This window comes from Amphibalanus amphitrite, unplaced genomic scaffold, assembly GCF_019059575.1.
Source record: "Amphibalanus amphitrite isolate SeventyFive unplaced genomic scaffold, NRLGWU_Aamphi_draft 002500F_arrow, whole genome shotgun sequence".
Classification (NCBI taxonomy): domain Eukaryota; kingdom Metazoa; phylum Arthropoda; class Thecostraca; order Balanomorpha; family Balanidae; genus Amphibalanus; species Amphibalanus amphitrite.
Genome location: NW_024883927.1, coordinates 1 through 14,499, shown reverse-complemented (window position 1 = coordinate 14,499; position 14,499 = coordinate 1). Strand labels below are relative to the sequence as shown.

Genomic DNA, 14,499 nt, shown 5'->3' with positions numbered 1-14,499 from the left:
ATTGGTCTTGCATATGGACTGTCTTCATCCAATGCATTCATCCATGCATTCGAAGAGCGTTGTGATATTGCTTATTATTGTCAATCACAAGTAATATAAATAATACACAACACTTGACAAGCCAAAAGTTAACCTTATTTCAGTTCTTCAATATTCGATTACTTGCCATTCACCCAATCTTGCACCAGCCGCTCGTCACTGCACAAAGCGTGATCCAACGCGATTGAAAAATGGCGATCGGTTCCGGTGGACGCTAGAACGTGGTACCGCGGGCGTGGTCTTGATGAAAGCCATTACACTGATTAAACCACAACCCCTTCTTCTTAAACCCGATGCTAGTTCGTGCAAAACCTTCAAAGGGTTTATCTTTCGCGCGCCTTGTGTGACGTAATATCACGTGACTAGGGAGAACGAAGAAGAACCGGTGTTGGTCGAGTTGAAGCCCCCTGGGGCCGCTAAGACTGCACGCGAAGAAGCAGCACGTGTCTTCGGTCTATGTGAAACACTGTGTGTGTTCTTCATGAACCAGACGTTCTGCTTCGCCTCTAAGCCAGTTTACCCTAATACCCAAAAAACCTAAGTGTGGAATATTTTAAGATGCTTTTGCATAAAGTTCTTTCAACTTGTTTTCAGTGTTAGTAGTGGGGCAATGAAGAGCCCCCTCCCCGCGATAGAGCGCGTTATACGCAGACCCCAGTTTGGCAAAGGTTTGCTTATGACGTCAAAAGTCGGTGACCTGAAATGACCCGAAAATCGCGGTTGGTGTCAAAAGATCCGGCTTGAATCAAAATTCAGGCATGCCAAGCTTCATCTCTGTATCGCCGTGGCATTCGGAGCTATCGCGAAAAAAAAAACTATGGAGGGCGGTACCCCCCCCCCCCCCCCGGCCGGTGTGGGTGTAAGTGCCGCTTTTGTCTCGAGATTCGACGGGGATCATTTCTCAGTTGTGCCGACTTTCAGCTGCCCTTCTCACTCATGTGTTTGGTGTCATCGTCCCTTACATATTGCTTGCGAGCCATTTGCTTGTTGTAGCCTATCGGTACTTGGCGGTGTTTTTGGTGGTCACATAAGCAATGAGACTGAGCAGCGTCATCACTCAAGCCATCCGCTTGGCCAAAGGCAATGACTGTGGTGTTTGAGGCTTGTCAGTGCCAGAGTTGTGACGTCATCTTTTATGTTACAGATAAAGGAGGTAAAGATGGACTGATTCCGTCGGCAACGACCATACCATGCTGAAAATACCAGTTCCCGTCCGATCACTGAAGTCAAGCAGCATCGGGCCCGGTTAGTACTTGGATGGGTGACCGCCTGGGAACACCGGGTGTCGTTGTCATTTTCGCTTCTTCAATGGTGGCCACTTGGGCTATTTATCCTTGAATGTTTATGCTCTTTGCGACATGGCCCGTGCCCTGCACACTGTACAGGTCTTCTATTTATTAGGACTCGATAAGTTTCTTTTTACATACTGGTTCTAGCTGCATGTCATTTGAAACGGGACTGTAACCATCGAAAGACGTTCAACGAAATTGCTTAACGGGGCCGAGACATCGCTATGTTGCCAAAAAGCAGTGATATGTCCTCTCACTTAACCCTCATCGGACCTATTGGCTTTCTACATACGCGTCGGCTGAGGGGGAGGGGGATGGCAGGTACGAACGCCCCTTCGCTGTTCCGCCCCTGGTGGAGCTAGCGCGTCGCAGAAAAAAACGGGCGTGTGCGCCGTTACGAGACGAAGAGATTGGTACCCAATTTTAAGATCGTCGGTCAACCGGTGACATCTGAGGTCAGGTCAAGTGTCCTAAGGTACGGTTCCGTTTTTGGTGAATAACTTTGCAAAAAAAACGGCCGCTGAGCCGCGATTTTGGCAGCATCGTGCTTGCCTCGCTCAGTCGCGTCGAATTAGATACCGTTTGTTTGGGTGAGGTCACCTTAGGGTGTTGACCCCGGGTCACGGTCAGCTCAGCGCCCCAACGTCACGAAGTTGGTCGAAGGAGGTCTTGACCCATCTCCTTCGATTCGCAAGCCTCCCCGAGTCCATGGGTGGCTTTCCCGAATCGCTGGATCAATTTGATCGGAAGTTATTGACAAAAAATTAATATGAGCCTAATGACGTCATAAATGACGTCAGGCAAGGTCAACATTGCAAAAGAGACGCATCGAGCTTTACAACGAGTGCATGAAATCACGATTCTTTGTAGTTAAGATAGTTGGAGGTCTTTTCATTTTTCCCCATCGCCTTGTAATTGTGAGGTCACGAAAAAAACCTGACCTCATATGACCTTAAGGAAAAATCCGAGTGATACAAGTTGAGAAACTCGTAATGGATACTACATCCTGCATGTTTCATATCTCTGTGAATGCTCCTCCGCCAGAGAGGGTGTTGCGAAGTTGCGACGTTTTAATTCGCGGCCCACTGGTCGGGGGGGGGACATTCGTAACCCCCCTCCCAATTGTCTGAAATAACTTCCAAATTGCATGACGTATCGACACTAAACGTACAGCAACTTTGGGTGCATCAATTTGACACATTGTATCAAAATATGATCTTCGTAGCTACCATCGGTGGGCCGGAAATGACGTCAGAGTGACGTCATGTTCGGCCGATTTCGACTCAAAACATTGAACCACGGCAATCGCTCCCAAGAGCTTAGTTTTTAAGCTAGATGTTCTTTCTTTGCATGAGAGGACTTAGAATAGACTGGGCTATCCAACTGCTATCTCGGATTTTACAAATGTTGAAAATTTTGAAAATTATTCACTTTCCCAGTCTCCGTGTAAAATTTCAATTTCAAAATTTGACCTTTTTACCTGAAAGTGAACTGATCTGAGCAAATTCAACTCAAAATGACCTCGAATGACACAAACCACATCAAATTCGAAATATATAGCCTAAATGGACCATAAAACATATGTCATGTGACCGACGCATGCTATAATATTTCCGTGACCCGTGATGACCTGACCTGACCTTAAAATCAAAGTACATGTTTGGTACCCTCAGGGTATCTAAAGCATCTGTTCACGAGGGTGTAAACCAACAATTAGCCGGATATGACTTGTAGACGGCGGTCAAAGCTCAAATTGTTAACAAGCCAAAATCATAATAATTTTTACACTGAACTGTGACGTCACCGGTGACCTCGAGGTCAATGAAATTATGTTTCTTTCGTTAGTTTTTCCAGGGCTATCAGAATTTGTTTGAATTTTGACAATCGGCCCAGTAGTTTCGGAGTTAGTAGGGGGGCAATGAAGAGCCCCCTCCCCGCGATAGAGCGCGTTATACGCAGACCCCAGTTTGGCAAAGGTTTGCTTATGACGTCAAAAGTCGGTGACCTGAAATGACCCGAAAATCGCGGTTGGTGTCAAAAGATCCGGCTTGAATCAAAATTCAGGCATGCCAAGCTTCATCTCTGTATCGCCGTGGCATTCGGAGCTATCGCGAAAAAAAAACTATGGAGGGCGGTACCCCCCCCCCCCCCCCCCGGCCGGTGTGGGTGTAAGTGCCGCTTTTGTCTCGAGATTTGACGGGGATCATTTCTCAGTTGTGCCGACTTTCAGCTGCCCTTCTCACTCATGTGTTTGGTGTCATCGTCCTTTACATATTGCTTGCGAGCCATTTGCTTGTTGTAGCCTATCGGTACTTGGCGGTGTTTTTGGTGGTCACATAAGCAATGAGACTGAGCAGCGTCATCACTCAAGCCATCCGCTTGGCCAAAGGCAATGACTGTGGTGTTTGAGGCTTGTCAGTGCCAGAGTTGTGACGTCATCTTTTATGTTACAGATAAAGGAGGTAAAGATGGACTGATTCCGTCGGCAACGACCATACCATGCTGAAAATACCAGTTCCCGTCCGATCACTGAAGTCAAGCAGCATCGGGCCCGGTTAGTACTTGGATGGGTGACCGCCTGGGAACACCGGGTGTCGTTGTCATTTTCGCTTCTTCAATGGTGGCCACTTGGGCTATTTATCCCTTGCACTGTTTATGCTCTTTGCGACATGGCCCGTGCCCTGCACACTGTACAGGTCTTCTATTTATTAGGACTCGATAAGTTTCTTTTTACATACTGGTTCTAGCTGCATGTCATTTGAAACGGGACTGTAACCATCGAAAGACGTTCAACGAAATTGCTTAACGGGGCCGAGACATCGCTATGTTGCCAAAAAGCAGTGATATGTCCTCTCACTTAACCCTCATCGGACCTATTGGCATTCTACATACGCGTCGGCTGAGGGGGAGGGGGATGGCAGGTACGAACGCCCCTTCGCTGTTCCGCCCCTGGTGGAGCTAGCGCGTCGCAGAAAAAAACGGGCGTGTGCGCCGTTACGAGACGAAGAGATTGGTACCCAATTTTAAGATCGTCGGTCAACCGGTGACCTCTGAGGTCAGGTCAAGTGTCCTAAGGTACGGTTCCGTTTTTGGTGAATAACTTTGCAAAAAAAAAAACGGCCGCTGAGCCGCGATTTTGGCAGCATCGTGCTTGCCTCGCTCAGTCGCGTCGAATTAGATACCGTTTGTTTGGGTGAGGTCACCTTAGGTGTTGACCCCGGGTCACGGTCAGCTCAGCGCCCCAACGTCACGAAGTTGGTCGAAGGAGGTCATGACCCATCTCCTTCGATTCGCAAGCCTCCCCGAGTCCATGGGTGGCTTTCCCGAATCGCTGGATCAATTTGATCGGAAGTTATTGACAAAAAATTAATATGAGCCTAATGACGTGCATAAATGACGTCAGGCAAGGTCAACATTGCAAAAGAGACGCATCGAGCTTTACAACGAGTGCATGAAATCACGATTCTTTGTAGTTAATATAGTTGGAGGTCTTTTCATTTTTCCCCATCGCCTTGTAATTGTGAGGTCACGAAAAAAAAACTGAACTCATATGACCTTAAGGAAAAATCCGAGTGATACAAGTTGAGAAACTCGTAATGGATACTACATCCTGCAAGTTTCATATCTCTGTGAATGCTCCTCCGCCAGAGAGGGTGTTGCGAAGTTGCGACGTTTTAATTCGCGGCCCACTGGTCGGGGGGGGGGACATTCGTAACCCCCCTCCCAATTGTCTGAAATAACTTCCAAATTGCATGACGTATCGACACTAAACGTACAGCAACTTTGGGTGCATCAATTTGACACATTGTATCGAAATATGATCGTAGCTACCATCGGTGGGCCGGAAATGACGTCAGAGTGACGTCATGTTCGGCCGATTTCGACTCAAAACCTTGAACCACGGCAATCGCTCCCAAGAGCTTAGTTTTTAAGCTAGATGTTCTTTCTTTGCATGAGAGGACTTAGAATGGACTGTGCTATCCAACTGCTATCTCGGATTTTACAAATGTTGAAAATTTTGAAAATTATTCACATTCCCAGTCTCCGTGTACAATTTCAACTTCAAAATTTGACCTTTTTACCTGAAAGTGAACTGATCTGAGCAAATTCAACTCAAAATGACCTCGAATGACACAAACGACATCAAATTCGAAATATATAGCCTAAATGGACCATAAAACATATGTCATGTGACCGACGCATGCTATAATATTTGCGTGACCCGTGATGACCTGACCTGACCTTAAAATCAAAGTACAAGTTTGGTACCCTCAGGGTATCTAAAGCATCTGTTCACGAGTGTGTGAACCGACAATTAGCCGGATATGACTTGTAAGACGGCGGTCAAAGCTCAAATTGTTAACAAGCCAAAATCATAATAATTTTTACACTGAACTGTGACGTCACCGGTGACCTCGAGGTCAATGAAATTATGTTTCTTTCGTTAGTTTTTCCAGGGCTATCAGAATTTGTTTGAATTTTGACAATCGGCCCAGTAGTTTCGGAGTTAGTAGGGGGGCAATGAAGAGCCCCCTCCCCGCAATAGAGCGCGTTATACGCAGACCCCAGTTTGGCAAAGGTTTGCTTATGACGTCAAAAGTCGGTGACCTGAAATGACCCGAAAATCGCGGTTGGTGTCAAAAGATCCGGCTTGAATCAAAATTCAGGCATGCCAAGCTTCATCTCTGTATCGCCGTGGCATTCGGAGCTATCGCGAAAAAAAAAACTATGGCAGGACGGTACCCCCGCCCCCCCCCCCCCCCGGCCGGTGTGGGTGTAAGTGCCGCTTTTGTCTCGAGATTTGACGGGGATCATTTCTCAGTTGTGCCGACTTTCAGCTGCCCTTCTCACTCATGTGTTTGGTGTCATCGTCCTTTACATATTGCTTGCGAGCCATTTGCTTGTTGTAGCCTATCGGTACTTGGCGGTGTTTTTGGTGGTCACATAAGCAATGAGACTGAGCAGCGTCATCACTCAAGCCATCCGCTTGGCCAAAGGCAATGACTGTGGTGTTTGAGGCTTGTCAGTGCCAGAGTTGTGACGTCATCTTTTATGTTACAGATAAAGGAGGTAAAGATGGACTGATTCCGTCGGCAACGACCATACCATGCTGAAAATACCAGTTCCCGTCCGATCACTGAAGTCAAGCATATCGGGCCCGGTTAGTACTTGGATGGGTGACCGCCTGGGAACACCGGGTGTCGTTGTCATTTTCGCTTCTTCAATGGTGGCCACTTGGGCTATTTATCCCTTCACTGTTTATGCTCTTTGCGACATGGCCCGTGCCCTGCACACTGTACAGGTCTTCTATTTATTAGGACTCGATAAGATTCTTTTTACATACTGGTTCTAGCTGCATGTCATTTGAAACGGGACTGTAACCATCGAAAGACGTTCAACGAAATTGCTTAACGGGGCCGAGACATCGCTATGTTGCCAAAAAGCAGTGATATGACCTCTCACTTAACCCTCACCGGACCTATTGGCTTTCTACATACGCGTCGGCTGAGGGAGAGGGGGATGGCAGGTACGAACGCCCCTTCGCTGTTCCGCCCCTGCAGGGGCGGAACAGCGAAGGGCCCTGGTGGAACACCAGGGCCCTGGTGGAGCTAGCGCGTCGCAGAAAAAAAAACGGGCGTATGCGCCGTTACGAGACGAAGAGATTGGTACCCAATTTTAAGATCGTCGGTCAACCGGTGACCTCTGAGGTCAGGTCAAGTGTCCTAAGGTACGGTTCCGTTTTTGGTGAATAACTTTGCAAAAAAAAAAATGGCCGCTGAGCCGCGATTTTGGCAGCATCGTGCTTGCCTCGCTCAGTCGCGTCGAATTAGATATCGTTTGTTTGGGTGAGGTCACCTTAGGTTGTTGACCCCGGGTCACGGTCAGCTCAGCGCCCCAACGTCACGAAGTTGGTCGAAGGAGGTCATGACCCATCTCCTTCGATTCGCAAGCCTCCCCGAGTCCATGGGTGGCTCTCCCGAATCGCTGGATCAATTTAATCGGAAGTTATTGACAAAAAATTAATATGAGCCTAATGACGTCATAAATGAAGTCAGGCAAGGTCAACATTGCAAAAGAGAGGCATCGAGCTTTACAACGAGTGCATGAAATCACGATTCTTTGTAGTTAAGATGGTTGGAGGTCTTTTCATTTTTCCCCATCGCCTTGTAATTGTGAGGTCACGAAAAAAAAACTGACCTCATATGACCTTAAGGAAAAATCCGAGTGATACAAGTTGAGAAACTCGTAATGGATACTACATCCTGCAAGTTTCATATCTCTGTGAATGCTCCTCCGCCAGAGAGGGTGTTGCGACGTTGCGACGTTTTAATTCGCGGCCCACTGGTCGGGGGGGGGGGGACATTCGTAACCCCCCTCCCAATTGTCTGAAATAACTTCCAAATTGCATGACGTATCGACACTAAACGCACAGCAACTTTGGGTGCATCAATTTGACACATTGTATCGAAATATGATCTCGTAGCTACCATCGGTGGGCCGGAAATGACGTCAGAGTGACGTCATGTTCGGCCGATTTCGACTCAAAACATTGAACCACGGCAATCGCTCCCAAGAGCTTAGTTTTTAAGCTAGATGTTCTTTCTTTGCATGAGAGGACTTAGAATGGACTGTGCTATCAATCTGCTATCTCGGATTTTACAAATGTTGAAAATTTTGAAAATTATTCACATTCCCAGTCTCCGTGTACAATTTCAACTTCAAAATTTGACCTTTTTACCTGAAAGTGAACTGATCTGAGCAAATTCAACTCAAAATGACCTCGAATGACACAAACGACATCAAATTCGAAATATATAGCCTAAATGGACCATAAAACATATGTCATGTGACCGACGCATGCTATAATATTTCCGTGACCCGTGATGACCTGACCCGACCTTAAAATCAAAGTACAAGTTTGGTACCCTCAGGGTATCTAAAGCATCTGTTCACGAGTGTGTGAACCAACAATTAGCCGGAAATGACTTGTAAGACGGCGGTCAAAGCTCAAATTGTTAACAAGCCAAAATCATAATAATTTTTACACTGAACTGTGACGTCGCCGGTGACCTCGAGGTCAATGAAATTATGTTTCGTTCGACAGTTTTTCCAGGGCTATCAGACGCTGTTTGAATTTTGACAATCGGCCCAGTAGTTTCGGAGTTAGTAGTGGGGCAATGAAGAGCCCCCTCCCCGCGATAGAGCGCGTTATACGCAGACCCCAGTTTGGCAAAGGTTTGCTTATGACGTCAAAAGTCGGTGACCTGAAATGACCCGAAAATCGCGGCTGGTGTCAAAAGATCCGGCTTGAATCAAAATTCAGGCATGCCAAGCTTCATCTCTGTATCGCCGTGGCATTCGGAGCTATCGCGAAAAAAAAAACTATGGAGGGCGGTACCCCCCCCCCCCCCCCCGGCCGGTGTGGGTGTAAGTGCCGCTTTTGTCTCGAGATTTGACGGGGATCATTTCTCAGTTGTGCCGATTTTCAGCTGCCCTTCTCACTCATGTGTTTGGTGTCATCGTCCCTTACATATTGCTTGCGAGCCATTTGCTTGTTGTAGCTTATCGGTACTTGGCGGTGTTTTTGGTGGTCACATAAGCAATGAGACTGAGCAGCGTCATCACTCAAGCCATCCGCTTGGCCAAAGGCAATGACTGTGGTGTTTGAGGCTTGTCAGTGCCAAAGTTGTGACGTCATCTTTTATGTTACAGATAAATGAGGTGAAGATGGACAGATTCCGTCGGCAACGATCATACCATGCTGAAAATACCAGTTCCCGTCCGATCACTGAAGTCAAGCAGCATCGGGCCCGGTTAGTACTTGGATGGGTGACCGCCTGGGAACACCGGGTGTCGTTGTCATTTTCGCTTCTTCAATGGTGGCCACTTGGGCTATTTATCCCTTCACTGTTTATGCTCTTTGCGACATGGCCCGTGCCCTGCACACTGTACAGGTCTTCTATTTATTAGGACTCGATAAGTTTCTTTTTACATACTGGTTCTAGCTGCATGTCATTTGAAACGGGACTGTAACCATCGAAAGACGTTCAACGAAATTCCTTAACGGGGCCGAGACATCGCTATGTTGCCAAAAAGCAGTGATATGTCCTCTCACTTAACCCTCACCGGACCTATTGGCTTTCTACATACGCGTCGGCTGAGGGGGAGGGGGATGGCAGGTACGAACGCCCCTTCGCTGTTCCGCCCCTGGTGGAGCTAGCGCGTCGCAGAAAAAAAAACGGGCGTGTGCGCCGTTACGAGACGAAGAGATTGGTACCCAATTTTAAGATCGTCGGTCAACCAGTGACCTCTGAGGTCAGGTCAAGTGTCCTAAGGTACGGTTCCGTTTTTGGTGAATAACTTTGCAAAAAAAACGGCCGCTGAGCCGCGATTTTGGCAGCATCGTGCTTGCCTCGCTCAGTCGCGTCGAATTAGATACCGTTTGTTTGGGTGAGGTCACCTTAGGGTGTTGACCCCGGGTCACGGTCAGCTCAGCGCCCCAACGTCACGAAGTTGGTCGAAGGAGGTCATGACCCATCTCCTTCGATTCGCAAGCCTCCCCGAGTCCATGGGTGGCTTTCCCGAATCGCTGGATCAATTTGATCGGAAGTTATTGACAAAAAATTAATATGAGCCTAATGACGTCATAAATGACGTCAGGCAAGGTCAACATTGCAAAAGAGACGCATCGAGCTTTACAACGAGTGCATGAAATCACGATTCTTTGTAGTTAAGATAGTTGGAGGTCTTTTCATTTTTCCCCATCGCCTTGTAATTGTGAGGTCACGAAAAAAACCTGACCTCATATGACCTTAACCCGCGCCCGGCTGGGGGTCCTGGATTTCCACGCCCTGCTGGGGGGGGGGGGTGTTTGAACACCCCCCCCCTTGTAACTCGGCTCCTGGGCCACGTAGCGATACGCAGAAGGCGGCGTTCGAAAGAACGTCAAAAATAATGACGAAATCACTTCGGTCAATTTTTTGGTCAGGTCAAAGGTCAGGTCACCAGAGGTCATTGAAGGCAAAATTTCGCCGATTTCCAGGTAGAATGTCGAAAATTTCCAAGAAGCCAACGCATAACTCGGGAACCAATAGAGCTACAGCGCAGCGGAAAAGCGCATTCGATAGCCCTATTAACGCCCTTTCTGAGTAATTCTCTCAGATTTGACCTACCGTCAACGGTTTTGCCTGCAGGGGGCAAAAACTGCAAAAATAGCCGATTTTTTTCGGAAACAGTTTTTCTGCAATAACTTTTGACCCAAGCCTTGTACGAGCTTACTTTTACCAGCATCGTGTTCCTCTCGTCAAGACGCATCGAATGAACTATTACCTGACCTTGAAAGGTCAACTTGAAAATTTGACCTCAGGTCAAGGTCATGACCTGACCGGAAAGGGTCATGTTGCATATCAGTCGATCCGTATCGTCGAGCTGAACACATCTAAGGCGTTTTCATCGCTCTAGCATGCCTCTATCAAAAGTTATTTGCGAAAAACTGTTAGATACCATTCGTGACCTAAGATGACCTCAGGGCATAAATGAGGGTCACGGACACCATTTTCATATTCCATGTGTCTAAACCACTTGTAATTTGGTGTTTGGGAGTGTTTATAATGTCTTTCGTCCAAAAGAGGCGCATTTCAATTTTCTCCCATTGACTTATAATGGGGAGGTCGCAAAATTGACCTGACCTTAGGTCATCGATATCAAAATTCTGAGATATACATTTTGTACATGCTATTACTCTTAGCAATCGCTGAAAGTTTCAAAGCGATCAGTCACTCGGTGTAGCTATGACAGACATTGAAACTTTTTATGAGGTGAGGTCACTTCAAGTGACCTGGTGACCTGACCTTGAATGACCTTGGTCTGAAATTTTCACAACATGTGTAGAATTGATGTATGATAAGGTGTACCAAAAACGGCGGCGCGGAGCGCCGCCGTTTTTGAGATATTTGCGAAAAACCACAAGGGGGGTGTTCAAACACCCCCCCCCCCCCCCAGCAGGGCGCGGGTTAAGGAAAAATCCGAGTGATACAAGTTGAGAAACTCGTAATGGATACTACATCCTGCATGTTTCATATCTCTGTGAATGCTCCTCCGCCAGAGAGGGTGTTGCGAAGTTGCGACGTTTTAATTCGCGGCCCACTGGTCGGGGGGGGGGGGACATTCGTAACCCCCCTCCCAATTGTCTGAAATAACTTCCAAATTGCATGACGTATGGACACTAAACGTACAGCAACTTTGGGTGCATCAATTTGACACATTGTATCGAAATATGATCTTCGTAGCTACCATCGGTGGGCCGGAAATGACGTCAGAGTGACGTCATGTTCGGCCGATTTCGACTCAAAACATTGAACCACGGCAATCGCTCCCAAGAGCTTAGTTTTTAAGCTAGATGTTCTTTCTTTGCATGAGAGGACTTAGAATAGACTGTGCTATCAACCTGCTATCTCGGATTTTACAAATGTTGAAAATTTTGAAAATTATTCACATTCCCAGTCTCCGTGTAAAATTTCAATTTCAAAATTTGACCTTTTTACCTGAAAGTGAACTGATCTGAGCAAATTCAACTCAAAATGACCTCGAATGACACAAACCACATCAAATTCGAAATATATAGCCTAAATGGACCATAAAACATATGTCATGTGACCGACGCATGCTATAATATTTCCGTGACCCTTGATGACCTGACCTGACCTTAAAATCAAAGTACAAGTTTGGTACCCTCAGGGTATCTAAAGCATCTGTTCACGAGGGTGTGAACCGTCAATTAGCCGGATATGACTTGTAAGACGGCGGTCAAAGCTCAAATTGTTAACAAGCCAAAATCATAATAATTTTTACACTGAACTGTGACGTCACCGGTGACCTCGAGGTCAATGAAATTATGTTTCGTTCGACAGTTTTTCCAGGGCTATCAGAAGCTGTTTGAATTTTGACAATCGGCCCAGTAGTTTCGGAGTTAGTAGGGGGGGGGGGCAATGAAGAGCCCCCTCCCCGCAATAGAGCGCGTTATACGCAGACCCCAGTTTGGCAAAGGTTTGCTTATGACGTCAAAAGTCGGTGACCTGAATTGACCCGAAAATCGCGGTTGGTGTCAAACGATACGGCTTGAATCAAAATTCAGGCATGCCAAGCTCCATCTCTGTATCACCGTGGCATTCGGAGCTATCGCGAAAAAAAAATATGGAGGGCGGTACCCCCCCCCCCCTCCCCCCGGCCGGTGTGGGGGTAAGTGCCGCTTTTGTCTCGAGATTTGACGGGGATCATTTCTCAGTTGTGCCGACTTTCAGCTGCCCTTCTCACTCATGTGTTTGGTGTCATCGTCCTTTACATATTGCTTGCGAGCCATTTGCTTGTTGTAGCCTATCGGTACTTGGCGGTGTTTTTGGTGGTCACATAAGCAATGAGACTGAGCAGCGTCATTACTCAAGCCATCCGCTTGGCCAAAGGCAATGACTGTGGTGTTTGAGGCTTGTCAGTGCCAGAGTTGTGACGTCATCTTTTATGTTACAGATAAAGGAGGTGAAGGTGGACAGTTTCCGTCGGCAACGACCATACCATGCTGAAAATACCAGTTCCCGTCCGATCACTGAAGTCAAGCAGCATCGGGCCCGGTTAGTACTTGGATGGGTGACCGCCTGGGAACACCGGGTGTCGTTGTCATTTTCGCTTCTTCAATGGTGGCCACTTGGGCTATTTATCCCTTCACTGTTTATGCTCTTTGCGACATGGCCCGTGCCCTGCACACTGTACAGGTCTTCTATTTGTTAGGACTCGATAAGTTTCTTTTTACATACTGGTTCTAGCTGCATGTCATTTGAAACGGGACTGTAACCATCGAAAGACGTTCAACGAAATTGCTTAACGGGGTCGAGACATCGCTATGTTGCCAAAAAGCAGTGATATGTCCTCTCACTTAACCCTCACCGGACCTATTGGCTTTCTACATACGCGTCGGCTGAGGGGGAGGGGGATGGCAGGTACGAACGCCCCTTCGCTGTTCCGCCCCTGGTGGAGCTAGCGCGTCACAGAAAAAAAAGACGGGCGTGTGCGCCGTTACGAGACGAAGAGATTGGTACCCAATTTTAAGATCGTCGGTCAACCGGTGACCTCTGAGGTCAGGTCAAGTGTCCTAAGGTACGGTTCCGTTTTTGGTGAATAACTTTGCAAAAAAAACGGCCGCTGAGCCGCGATTTTGGCAGCATCGTGCTCTCCTCGCTCAGTCGCGTCGAATTAGATACCGTTTGTTTGGGTGAGGTCCCCTTAGGGTGTTGACCTCGGGTCACCGTCAGCTCAGCGCCCCAACGTCACGAAGTTGGTCGAAGGAGGTCATGACCCATCTCCTTCGATTCGCAAGCCTCCCCGAGTCCATGGGTGGCTTTCCCGAATCGCTGGATCAATTTGATCGGAAGTTATTGACAAAAAATTAATATGAGCCTAATGACGTCATAAATGACGTCAGGCAAGGTCAACATTGCAAAAGAGGACGCATCGAGCCTTTACAACGAGTGCATGAAATCACGATTCTTTGTAGTTAATATAGTTGGAAGTCCCTTCATTTTTCCCCATCGCCTTGTAATTGTGAGGTCACGAAAAAAAAAACTGAACTCATATGACCTTAAGGAAAAATCCGAGTGATACAAGTTGAGAAACTCGTAATGGATACTACATCCTGCAAGTTTCATATCTCTGTGAATGCTCTCCGCCAGAGAGGGTGTTGCGAAGTTGCGACGTTTTTAATTCCTGGCCCACTTGTCGGGGGGGGGACATTCGTAACCCCCTCCCAATTGTCTGAAATAACTTCAAAATTGCATGACGTATCGACACTAAACGTACAGCAACTTTGGGTGCATCAATTTGACACATTGTATCGAAATATGATCGTAGCTACCATCGGTGGGCGGAAATGACGTCAGAGTGACGTCATGTTCAGCCGATTTCGACTCAAAACCTTGAACCCACGGCAATCGCTCCAAGAGCTTAGTTTTTAAGCTAGATGTTCTTTCTTTGCATGAGAGGACTTAGAATAGACTGGGCTATCCAATGCTATCTCGGATTTTACAAATGTTGAAAATTTTGAAAATTATTCACTTTCCCAGTCTCGTGTAAAATTTCAATTTCAAAATTTGACCTTTTTACCTGAAAGTGAACTGATCTGAGC

General features: G+C 47.1%; 5 non-coding genes across 5 annotated transcripts; all 5 read left to right on the top strand.

Annotated features, from left to right (window-relative positions):
• Nucleotides 1-1,214: 1,214 nt before the first annotated feature.
• LOC122377077 lies at nucleotides 1,215-1,333 on the top strand. Its single transcript, XR_006255773.1, has one exon. It is a non-coding gene; the product is annotated as a 5S ribosomal RNA (ribosomal RNA).
• A 2,479-nt stretch (nucleotides 1,334-3,812) lies between these two features.
• Nucleotides 3,813-3,931, top strand: LOC122377076. The gene has a single exon (XR_006255772.1). It is a non-coding gene; the product is annotated as a 5S ribosomal RNA (ribosomal RNA).
• A 2,489-nt stretch (nucleotides 3,932-6,420) lies between these two features.
• Nucleotides 6,421-6,538, top strand: LOC122377074. Its single transcript, XR_006255771.1, has one exon. It is a non-coding gene; the product is annotated as a 5S ribosomal RNA (ribosomal RNA).
• A 2,534-nt stretch (nucleotides 6,539-9,072) lies between these two features.
• Nucleotides 9,073-9,191, top strand: LOC122377079. The gene has a single exon (XR_006255775.1). It is a non-coding gene; the product is annotated as a 5S ribosomal RNA (ribosomal RNA).
• Nucleotides 9,192-12,882: 3,691 nt separating this feature from the next.
• Nucleotides 12,883-13,001, top strand: LOC122377070. The gene has a single exon (XR_006255767.1). It is a non-coding gene; the product is annotated as a 5S ribosomal RNA (ribosomal RNA).
• The last annotated feature ends 1,498 nt before the right edge of the window (nucleotides 13,002-14,499 follow it).